This window comes from Ixodes scapularis, unplaced genomic scaffold (assembly GCF_016920785.2).
Source record: "Ixodes scapularis isolate PalLabHiFi unplaced genomic scaffold, ASM1692078v2 PGA_scaffold1__304_contigs__length_218370807, whole genome shotgun sequence".
Classification (NCBI taxonomy): domain Eukaryota; kingdom Metazoa; phylum Arthropoda; class Arachnida; order Ixodida; family Ixodidae; genus Ixodes; species Ixodes scapularis.
Window position 1 is genome coordinate 186,850,919 of NW_024609846.1, and position 12,881 is coordinate 186,863,799.

A 12,881-nucleotide genomic window follows, 5' to 3' on the forward strand; every position below is an offset into this window, starting at 1 on the left:
TGCCCTGCCCACCTTCGGCCAATAGTGCTTCTTCATTTGCTTCGTATAGATCCCAATGAATGGTTAAACTCTCTCTATAAACGTCTCTGAAGCAGAGTTCACATGAGTGATAAAAAACGGTGCCGCGTGGCAGTTTACACATCAACCTGCGTGGATGCTGCGATGTGGAGGCATGGCTTTATGTCACAGCGTTCACGCAAGTATAATAGACAACTTTTTGCTAGTTGAACAAACTTATTTTGTTTTGAGCTGTCATGTGCTGTCTAAGCAGTCCCCAATGAACAACATTTTTGATAGTTGAATAAACTTGTGTCATAAATTTCACCAATGTTTCATAAGTGGCACAGCTGCTTATGATTAGTTGGCTTGTGTAGAGGAAATCATCAAATATCTGTTTTGTGTGCGTAGTCATTCATAAAGCAAGTCATAATTTATCTTGCAACATATTTAAATGAACTTCTAATAATTCAAGCTTTTGATAATTCATGCCAAATTTGTGGCTTCCTGGAGTTTGAATTAATGAGAGTCTACTGTACATCACATTCAAATGAATGGTTTAGCTTCTTGGGCTTAATAAAACCAGTACCTTTCTCCACTAGCAGTGCAATAAATGCAAAATAGTACAACAATGTATTTGCTTTAGTTGCATGTACTGGCACAGGCATGTGCAACTAAGTCAAGCTAGCATTAAAGGGAAGCTGAAGCACTTTGTAAGAAATCTGAGTTAGGAGCGGATTTCCATAGCATTTTGTCCCGTGAATTCAGTAACCGTACTAAACTTGGGCGAAAAACAACGTAAACTCCATTTATTTAAAACAAAACATGTGCCGCGATTGCAGTAGGGCATACAGTGAGTCTCTCTTCCACCTGTAATCTGTCCAAAGCGTCGTGACGTCCTTGTTGGCACCCCCAAGTCAGCCTATTTGTGAGCAAGGGTTACCGGACCCTTTGCCAGTTTTAATCTCCGTTCTCGTGCTCTGCTTTGTTCGGTGTGCCGACCTGCAGCCACTACCGGCTGCAGGTCAGCACCGCCCGTCTCAGCGGCGGCGGTGTCGGTCTTTTCCTTCGCCTCGCCCGGCTTAGTTTGGGACGCTGCAGGCGCCGCTGCGCCCTCCGCCTCGTCCTCTTCCATGACGAGTTCGCTGTGGTCCCCGTCCGTACCCCACCCAACCGCACCCGCGTACGAACGTATGCAGTCGGCCGGCACATGCCATAATGCGCGGCACTCGGAGCACTTGGGTACCCGGCAGTCTCGCCGAATATGCCCTTTGGTGCGGCATCCTAGTCACATCGGAGCCCGGCCGGGAACTACCACCAGAACCGCGCCGCTGCCGAGGCGCAGCTGGTGTGGAAGACGGTCAAGCGTGACGCCCTCACGCAGCACCAGCCGGACGAGCCTAGTCATAGACTCCACGTCTTCGAAGTCGGCGACCCTCCTCTTCTCTCGTGTCACCTCCTTTACTTCGCCGTACTCCCCGAAGGCTCGTCGTATCGTGTTGTTGGTCACGTCGTACGCCACCCAATGCAACTTCACCCGGAATTCCTACCTTTTCGGATCCACGACGAGGCCAGCCTTCTCCTTGACGAGGAGCTGCCCGGCGTCGCGCAGCTTCTTCGGATCGTCCGACCCCATATCGAGGAGCCTGACATGCGACTACCGGTATGCCCCGATTCCGGCCACCTCCCGGATCACGTCGATGTCTTTGAACGGCTTCCGAAAACCTTCAATCCTGTTGGGTCTTCCGGAGATGACGCAGTGGAGAATAACTACACTCTTCATCGCCTCGCCGGCGGGCAGCTGGGCACAGCGATCTGATATTCCTTTGATACAGAAGAAGCCGAGTCACTGTGGCCCTCAACGGCCGCTATCGCTGCTCGCACAGAGCCCAGTCTGCGTCCGCACCTATAGGCAGCCGGAAACAGAATGACTCGGCCACCGATTCCCCTCAGGCGCACAACAGGCGCACGCGCGGCTTTTCTGTATCGACCAGATCCGAGCGACGCGCCGCCGCGCGGAATTGACTTGGGGACGCCAGCATCGGTTGCTTATGATACTGCTGCGCAGAGCCCGTTTGCATTGCTCATGTCTCCCCTACGCATGGCCGCGTTCACACTTGCGAAAAGCTCTCTTGTCGCCGACCGAATTTACTGGCCGGAAAAAGATGGTGCCGGCACCATTCGCATTTGTTGCCACCCGTCGTGTTCGCGCGGTTCCGGTCTCTCGCGGATATTAGACCAGACTGCCCCTGACTCAAGTGGCGTTCAAAAAAGCGCTCTCGCAGACTTTCCCTTTTAGTTAATTCTAACCCGCAGTGTCAAGAACATGGCCGAAATCATCTTGGAGACACGAGAAGGCAATAATAAATTTACGAGTAAAAGGAGACAACGTTTGCCGCTACTGTGACCGTGCCTTAAAGCCAATTTTATTCCACAGATCTCCATCGTGGGCACTGTCTTTGTTGCTCAGGTGCCCCTTGTCGAACTGGGTTGAATAATTCAGCCTTGATCCGCATTTCTGCTGGCACAACAATACCAGAGGAGACAGCGTGTTTTGGACAATTTAAGAACTCCGACAACACCGGCGGCAACCCCGACAATTCAGGCGACTCGGACAGGGGTGACGCTGGCAAGCGCCATTCCCTCCGTGCGTTCCGATTGGCAGCAACGGCGTGGAAACTTTTTTTGCGGTGGCAAAATATGTCTCAGGCCGGTTTGCTCTCGCAATCGAATATTTCGTCGTCGATGAGGGAATTCCCCTCCCGCCATGAACATCCCGGCTGATTCGCCTGCGAATCCGCAAGTGTGAACAAATCAGAAGGCCATCCTCGCTGCCGCAGGAGTCAGCCGCGAAGGGAGCCCCGCTGTGTAAATCAAGCCTCGCACACAGCAGAACAGCAGAATAATATTGCGGTAGATGCCTCCAGCCCCCCAGCTAATTAAAAAGCTCTCGCAACTCACCATACAAGGGACGCTTCAGTGTATCCAGACTTACATAGCCACCCTCGCAGGTCAGGTCAAGGGAGTCATACTGGGGCCCCAGAGACTCGCAAACAAAGTGCCAATGGACAACATAGAGACCGGCCGCAGAATCCTCGTCTCAGCCCACACCATCGACCAGACTAATGATATGTTTACACCTGAGAAGAAATCCGCTGCCGCGGTAGCGGTTTGGCTCCCGGCGGCTGTGGCGACGAGCGGGATGTGTTTACAATTGATGTGACGGCTCACGTTGCGGCAGCTGTTTTCGGAACATCCCGTTAGATGTGACGAGAAGACGCGAGAGCTGCCAGCTCGGCTCTGTCTCTCCCAAGCGTTGCTGCTCCCCGATCTCGCTGTTTTTGGCTCGACAAGTGGGCGTGATCTTCACGTTGATGCTGCATCCCAAAGAAACAAAAACAGAAAAAACACAGCGCGAAGTTTAAAAATGATTACGTGGACGAAGAAGGGGAGATTGCGGTGATTCTTCTCTTGTGTTCCCTGCTTACGATGGTGGAAGAGGAGCAGCGACCGCCGAAAAAGCAGCGTCGCCGTCGGCGGTGGTGGGTTCGCCCATGCTACTAGACCGCGAAAGGACGAATCAAGCAAGCTGCCTCCTTCCGCGTCTTCGCTCGTATGCCAGCGACGCTTCGCCATGGCACCGACGCTGGATGTCTTCGATGCCGTCTACACCATTGCCAAAAACAAACAGGAAGAACGCGTACTTGTGACGTAGGCAGCGTCGCGCTGCGCTGGAATGTCAATTCCGGTCAGTGAAACGCCTCGTTCGGCGGCAGAAATAGGTCCTGGACCTATACGGCTCGCCGTCACGGTTTCCGCCCAGCGTTTCGTCCCAGCGGCAAAAGCTGGGCGGATTCGTTAGCGGATCCGCAAGTGTAAACGAAGCATAACATCGCTATGCTAACGTTTCCCCTTCGTACGCATTACAAGTAATCAAATTACTTGTAATCGCTTACTTTTTGGAGTACTTTTTAATCAGTCGATTACTTTTATTAGGCAGTGATCACAAGAGTAATCTGATTACTTTTTGAAGTAATAAAATTACTTGTAACCGTTACAATTTGTTCAGGACTCCTCCCCCCCCCCCCCCCCCCCCCCCCCCGGGCACACACCTTTTTTTTTTTACAAAATGACAAAAATAAAATTTGCTGTTTTTTTTTTCGAACGGAAAAAAGAAAGATTTTTGCTGGGAGCGGGAAGCCACAGTGCGTGACAAAGGCCATTCAGGGCGAAGTTTGAGAAAACAGAATGTAGCTTTGTGAGTCCTTCGTTCAAACTAGCCCCCTCACGCACACACACACAAAAATAAAAAAAAAAATCCTGCTTAGGGTACCTACTTGCAGCCCGTAGGAGAACCAGGACCGAAGAATGCCTAAAGCGGATGCAAAATATAACGAAGGCCAGTTGAAATATTTCCCCATTTCCCCTACGTGGTCTTTGTGACAAGCAATGTTTCGAGTTGAGAAGTGGTCGGGGCGATCTCTTCCGCTAATGGATACTACACGTGATCCGTTTCAAATCCTGGAGCTGCTGCTCTTTTGTATAACATGCGAGCTCATCCACATGTGAATAATAAAATGAGCGACGAAAACTTTGAGCGACAACCCTTGATCAAGCTTAACAAGATCTAAAATCCCCTCCGCTCCCCCTCCCCCCCCCCCCACACACACACACACTGGCGAACGCCCAAATCATTAAACGTCTTCAAACGAATTCTCTGCTTGTGTCCGCATTGTGAAGGTGCAACGACCACGAAGATGGAGCCAGTTTTTCTTCTTCAATACTTGTGCAAATGTGAAATATAGATTGGAAGTAGTTCATTGTTATGAGCGCTAAAGATGTGTCTTCACACAATAAAGTAATCAGAAAAGTAACGATTACTTTTTTAAGTAATGTCCAATTACTTTTGCCGTCGAGTAATCATGTAATCTAATCGAATACTTTTTAGCCAAGAGTAATAGTAATTGTAATCGATTACTTTTTTTTAGTAACGTGTACAAGACTGGTCTCGCCCCAGCGCTCGATCGTGCTGTTACGCCGCCATCGACGCCTAATCAATTTCATTACTATATCAGTAATGAGCATAAGCGCATTGTTTCAGTCAATCATTCTTCGCCTCATCAATTGTCATTCGTGAAATTTTGGTGGAGGTGCAGAGTACCGCCTTCCATGCCCGTAAAACGTACCCCTCAGAAGATCTGTCGGGATTGATTTTTTTCAAGTCCCTGAAAGCTTATCCCGTTGACGATCCTCAAATTCGCATCAGTCGCCGTACCCAAGGCCTGCCCCCGGAATTCGTCCCTCTACCGTACAAGCCAACAAGGACTACGCCCGCTATGAACACCACGTCGCAGAAAGGCGGAACACCCTTCACCTCGCTGTCGTAAAACCTGGGCACGTTAATCTGCCGAAGTGTGGTGAGCTCGTTTACCAGTTGTTCCAGCCACTCATAAATTCTTCCAGCAGTGCATCGTACCAGCGCAGGCTCAGCTTTCAGATTTCCTGAAACAAGATCTTGGCTCGCACCACGAAGGGGGAGTGGACACCAAGCGGCTCATACAGGCGTGCCGTCGTCTGGAGTACGAAACGCTTGATGTTTGTTCGATGGCGGGCAAACTCAATCACGTCTTCTGCCAAAGAGGAAAGGCTGTCTTAATTCTGCTTCCACGTCCAGACCGAGTACCTCCAACACACTTGTCTGTTCTCTTAATGGTCTCTAATAGGGACCCTTGTTTTCAAGCATTTGTGTCAGGGCTGCTCTATTGGAGCCCCACTTATGAGCATCATCCCCGTTGCTCCCAATATCTCAATTGCCTCGTTGCAGAATGCCCGGACGTCCTCTTCACTTTCCGTGCCCGTAAAGAAGTCGTCAACTTGGACCGATCTACCCTGTCGCTCTGCTGATGTGGGGAATACGCCCTCTATTTCTTTGAAATGATGTCGCAGGTTTGCGGCCAACAGAAAGAGGCTAGACTTGGCTCCGCAAATGACCCTCGTCATAAGCCAGACTTCCACCTCTGGAGTTTTCTCGTTCGGTTGAGGTGGTTCTTTGTACAAGAAGAAACACAGAGCAATGTGATCATCCGGGATTACTCCTATCTGAAGGCTGACTTTTTCAACGTCCACCACCAGTGTAACTGGGTGTTGCCTGAAGCTGCGAAGCAGACTAGCAAGGTCTGGGTTCAGGTTCGGACCGCTCTTCAGGTTGTAGTTTAGTGACTTGCAGTTTGGTCCGTGTGAAGCGGCGACGAAAACGATTCTCATCTTCGTCGTAATGCTGCCCTCTAGCAGAGCAGCCTGGTGAGACATGTAGTACACGCATTCACTGCCTGATCATATCTTTGCATGAGCTCGGGATTCTTTCTTAGTCGCTTTCGCTGGCTTTCGAGTCCCTTCCAAGCCACCTCTTGATTGCGGTCTAGCTTTACACCAGGTTTTAAAAATAGGCTCACTTCGTATCTTCGAACGGATTTGCTAATGCTTCTTTCAAAGCGCTGCAAGATGTTGCTATTGGAGTGATCCTGGACCTCTGCCTCCAAGACTCTCATACTTTTAAGCACCCAAGAGCTTTCAGGACAGCCGTGTTTTCCTGCTTGCTCACGGCAGCTCTGAGGACAATCACTTGAGAACAGCTGACAACAGCTGAAGTCGCCTGGGCGCGTCCATGTACTGCCCAACCAAAGGCGGTCTCCACTGCCGTCATGTTCTCGCTCAGTTGAAGGACACTTCCCGTAACGCATCGCCAGTAGTGATTCGATCCCATGGAGATCCCTACTCTGTTGCACTCGAGTCCGTCCAGGTCGTCGCCCACCGTTAGTCCGAGCGCTTCCATATTCCCAAGGATGTCTTCATCCGGGCTTGGACGTTCTTGTTCGCAGATAGAACGCACCTCGAGGGCGTCTATCTCGTATATCTGGGCGGCTAGATGATTACTTAAAACTACTTGTACTCTACGGTACGTTTGTTCGCTAGTCATGCCACCGAACACTCCAACGGTCAGAACCTCCATCCCGAGAATCTTGCAACCAAGACCCATAGACAGCTCATCTGTAATGAAGGAGCGCTGACTACCACTGCCGAAGGGAATGCGGGCCAACTTCCTTCTGTTCTTTGCTTTCCACCCACGCGGTAACCGTTTGCAGAAAGACATCCGGTTTGTTGCTCTTCTCGCTCACATGCAGGTTGAGTGATGTCTTGTCTTTCTTCCGCGTTTCATCCGATCCGCCGGCAGCCCGTCCCGGCACGTAATCTTGATCACACTTGGAGGATACACGCCTCCATTGACACCTGTCACGCCAGAGCGTGCCGCGACAGATTCTTGCCATGTGGTTCGGCTTTGTGTAACGGAAGCACCTTTGTCGGCCGGCAGCCTGCGCTCTTTTTTCTTGAGTTCAATCTTTGCGTTACAGTCTAATGTGCTGTGCGCCTCTGATTTGCAAAGGAAACATTCCATGCTGTCCTTCCTGCCATGCAAGGCCGTAGCAGTAGCGTTCAGAGTTTTGGCGTAGTTTAGGCGCCTCTTCGGCAGTTCATGCATGGGGAAACAACGTGCAGGCTTACCGCCGGCATCTGGGGGTTGTTCCTTGGATGATTTTTCCCGGCTCTCCACCTTGATCTTGAGAAAGTTCATAAGAGCGCGCACTTCCTTAACGGGTCCCGGCACCGTTCCTGAGTCGGAGCCGATGTCGGTTGCTGATGTTCTCCCGGTGGGGGCATATTTGGCATTCCCCGAAGACATTTTGCGCTTGAACACCAGCCTTGTGTCGACCGGAAGCGCCCGATGCAGGACCTGGTAGAACATGGCGCAGTTGCACTGATCCATCGCACCCAACGCCCGAAGGGCCCGGATGTGAGCGGGGGAGCTGTCGCAGTCCCGCCACAGAGCTCTGACGCCGCGCGATGACGGCACCTGATTGATGTCCACGAGCCCTGTCATGTGGTCCTGGATCAGCTCCGCCTGGTTCCTGAACCGCTGCTGCAGGAGCTCGATGACGTGGGCGCAGCATTGAGCGGTTCGGAGCAGTCCTGCGATGGCGGCGGCTTCATCCCCAATCAGGACTGACCTCAAGTAGCTTAATTGTTTTGACGATGGTAGGTCCGGATTTTCATGGATGGCGGTTTGCAATGTCTTCTAGAAGGACTGCCAATTTCTTCGGTGTATGTTAAACTTAATGAGCTCTAATTTAGGAAGCTTAATTTTTGCTTTCCCTTTTCTTGTCCTCGATCCTCGGTCGATTCCCCTCGTGTTTGTTGGCTGTCCTCGGGGCTCTTCACCTTCCTTTTGAGCTTCGCTAAGCACGTGACGATCTTTTCTTGTTTGTCTATCACTTGCGTAAATTCTGCTTCTGCTTCGGAAATCAACGACTCGATCCCGGCATCTAGGTGGACAGGCACACGCACTAAACTTATAGCTCTTGTGTATTCGACTACTTCATTCTTCTCTTCAACGTCTGGATTGACTTTCCAGAACGTGATAAGCAAAAGAAAGAGCACAAAATACAAGAAATAAAGCGAAAGACAAGACTAGGAAAAAGTAAAAAACGAAAATAGAAAACCCTTACAATTCATCCTTCTCCCTCACCGCTATCGTTTAGATAGAAATTAGAGCTCTGTGGTCGACAGCACTATAGAGAAACTACATACACACTTGTCGTTGAATGCTCTATTCTTTACGCTTTCGTTATTTCTCTTGTCAATGGGTCTCAAATCCTATCTCTTACGGAACAATTTTCAGAATGTGCTACGCAACCACAATCTTGACAGCAGATTACCAAATATTCAGCGACGACTCGGTGGTTATTATAAAAATGCTCCCTTAAACGATTATTCAAACACCTGCCAGTCTGGCCTACATACTTCTTACCACACTACTTATGTAGACCAGACCGGCAGGTGTTTAATGATCGTTTAAGGAGCATTTTTATACACGCTTTGCAGCAGCTGTGCATGGGCGCCGCCATGACCGCCCTTCAGTTCTTGTTTCCTCTTATTACATTTACTTAGCTTCATCGTTTCCCCAGCGGGGCAGGTTATTGCCATTTTAGGTTCTACTGTGCCCTTCTCCACAGCATTAGCCTTTCTGGAGGCTTGTCAACGCTCGCTTTAGTGGCTCGCCATCTGGGAAAGACAAGAGAAGGTCAGCAATGGAGGCTGTAATTTGGCGCGTGTGTAAAGCGTCTATAACACCCACCGAGTCACCGCTAGACGTTTGGGAACCCACTCTCCGGATTGTGGTTGTGTGGCACATTTTGAAAATTTTTCCGTAATTGTTAACAGTCGAGACCCATTGCCAAGAGAAATATTGGAAGCGCAAAGAATAGAGCATCTGAAGAACAAGTGTGTAAGTAGTCCTTCTATTGTGCTGTCGACCAAAAAGCTCCAATTTCTATCTTAACGATAGCAGTGAGGGAGTGGGATGAGTTGTAAAGGCTTCCTATTTTCGTTTTTCTTTTTCGTTTCTTTTTTTTTTTTCTTTGCTTCTTTCCTTGTATTTTGTGCTATTCTCCTTATTGCGTTCTGAAAGCCTATCTAGACGTTGAAGAGAAGAACGAAGTAGTCGAGTACACGGGAGTTGTAAGTTCAGCGCGTGTGCTTGTCTTCCTGAGTATCTGGTGTGCGAATGTTTCTCTGCGCTGTCACCGTAGAATATGGTTCACCATCTCGCCCAAGCATCCATTCTATCATTTCTGCAACATTAAAATGACCCTGAAAGTGGGAGCACCTACAGGGTGTATTCACGCAAGTCTTGCAAGTGTTGAGTTGTAGGTACAGTGCCCTGGTTGTGTCCATGAGCGATCTATGACCAAATACCACAAAGAATAATACTGCAAACTTCTCCGAAAACTAATGGGCCCGATGGCGAGCGGCAAATGTGGTGCTGTTCACCACTCTCCCCGTTGGTTCGTGTTTGTGTGTTGCTACTAACAAGCGTACCAATGGGAAGGCTTCAGCGATTATTGGGAACACTAAATAAACAAATACAAAATAGAGATACTACACACACCAATACTGGATGCAAGTAGTCACGCACTTTTGTTGGGGTTCTGTGGATATTTATACAGCGTGTAGTTGGTGAGCCATTTCAAAGTCGCGATTAGTTGCTCGTTGTAGATGAGAAATTTAGCCAGTGCAGTATGACTGCTAGCCTGTGTTACATCGAGTCGGTTAACAGGAGACCACTGGTCAAATCGGTTTAATCACTTCGGAGCCCGGCGTTCGTCTGCCCTCGCACCCCGAGCCTCGAGCGCTCAATGCCCACGCTCCTCGGGTGTCCTCGAACTGATCGCTGCTCTCTGAATTCTGCGACCGTCGTGATTGGAACCATGGTTTTATTACCGAGAAGATACCTACAATAATGGAATTAAGAATTTGCGAGCCATTTAGCTGGAGGCAATAGGGCGTTCGACTCGCATCAAGTTTGTCCAGGTATGTTCCAGTCATTTCGTTTCGAAAGGCAAGTAAATCTCAAGTTTTTCAGTGCACCTGGCCCACCCAAGCGAATATTTTTAGGTCGCGTTTTGATTGCGCGTCAGGACGCCCACACACCGTGCTCGCGACGGGAGGAAATTTCCGCTCCTCACGTGTTCTACGCTCTGCTTTCAGTCATGTCGCGCCGCACGAGGACGAGGCGCGCTGCCCGCTGTCCTCCGCGCCGCGGACAGCGGGGCGCACTGCTTGTAGGAATGGGCTGCGTGTAGGAATGCGAAAGCATTCCTACACATATGCAGTTTTCAGTGTCTTCTAGTAATTTTTTAGATACTTATATATATATATATATATATATATATATATATATATATATATATATATATATATATATATATATATGTATATATAACGAACGAAGTAATACGCTTTTCAAGTCATTTTTTTTTTAAATTTGTTTGTTTAGCAGTGCCTGTTCTATAATTTTACACTCGAAAGAACTGATAAAAAAAAAGCAGTGATTACTAAGCTTGTTTCCAGCCTTCGTGACAAATCTCTGGGCGTGATGCCGATGAAGCGCGCTCTTGCGCTTAACCGAAACCAGGAACTGTCAAGCGCATTCAGGCCCGGATGAACACCGAATGAGTGTTCACCCCGTGAAGCAGCATGGAATCGCCCGGACCGAGCGCAGCACCCCCGCCCGTCGCCGTCTTGGCCTCGCGCTCGCAGTGGATCTTTTATAGTGCAGGAGACTGTACAAGTTAATTATGACGTCGCTTAGCGCAATAAATATTGTATACATAAAAAACAAGATTTTTATCGTGAAGGATTGCCGTAAACAGATGAGTGTGACAATGTGAGTCCTATAAATCGTTTCATGACTGAAGTCGGGCGGAATCACTAGCATGTGCAGTAAATTGAGCGTATTAAAAAAAAAAGAGACGAGGACCAGGACAAGAAAAAAGTTAACGAGACATTTGAAGGATCAACAAACAGCGTCAAACTCGATGTTAAAACAAAACAAAACCAAACAAAAAGAAGAAAACACGTGAGTGAATGAAATAGTGTGCAAACGCACGGGTTGGGAGCTTGTTTATGTGGAACTTTGCCCAAGAAACGAACTTTCGTGCAAATCCAGCAAGTTTCAAGCTTCAACTGCTTGGGCTAGGAACTTGGCCTGCAATACTATAAAATAGATCTTACAAAAAAATTGACACAAGGTGACGTCCTGTGCGTCACGCTAAGGTAAGATGCAATATTGCTAGCGTGCTATTGCATAATGCATTACGAAGATGAGTGCAGTCCCACTGAAGGCAGAGGTGCGAAGAAACTTTTTTTCTACGATGTGATTTTTTCCCCCAAAAATTTGGAGCAACAAGGGCGCATGGTAATACCATAAGTTTCCGCTTGTTTATTTCACAGCACTGCACATAACTCTTTAGATGAAGTATGGTAAAAAAAAGCACGTGCATCGCGCATCAAAAATGTGGGAGCCTTTGCCATCATCCAGAGAGCGATTAAGCTTCCGATAGTCAACAGCTATAAGGAATTGCATTGCCGTTCCGCATGAAGCTTGCTTCCGACACTTTATCCCGAAACCGTTCTTTGTTCAAAACCACGGAGGCTCGATGAATATTGTGAAGTTTTGAATTTGGAATTTCTCACCATAAAATGGCCTCCACGAGCGTGACTTACCTGATTCTTTACGAAGAAGAACGAAGCGAAATACACATGGCTTGCACTGACGTCTCATCGCATACTTTTGACCACCATATGTAAGAGAAGGATACGGAAGCTGCTTTTGTAAGAATTTTAAATGACGGGTTAATCGTCTATAATAATCTTCTGGGAGGAGAATAGCGACGTCTGTGCAAATTCGGGAGTCACAAAAGAGGATCTTAGTAAGAGGGCAGCTCCTTCTTGCCCTCTTTTATGCTGGTAATCAGAGCACTCTTTGAATGATGTCACCTGCAAGCCATATGTACACCCTAGACTTTCTTTCAGAATCGATCAGCAGCCTTAGCGGCCGCCATCATTTGGGCATCGCTTCCTGCGCCAAACTTGTAATCGGATCCAAGTTCACACCGAGCACTGACACAGCACTCGAATCGAATGCAGTTGATCTCGTCGGGAGCAATGCATGCTCCTTTTGCATGCCCAAAATATGGCTGCCTCAATAAATGGAGAAGACGACAGAAATTAAAAGCCTTTATTACTCCCTCACAATGTCATCTAATGTAAAAGTTTCACTATTAACAGAAGTGAATCGCATACAGAAGCTGGTAAATCATGTTAGCACAGATTGGGCCGCCCAGAAAATGCAACGTAGAGCCCGCATTCAACTCACGGCGCTTTTCGCTTTCCACTGAGTGTCCGCGTGTACATAGTACATACAGAAAGCAACGGTACACAACTCTAGGTCCTGGTACTCGCGCGTGACTCGAGTCAACAACTCCGAA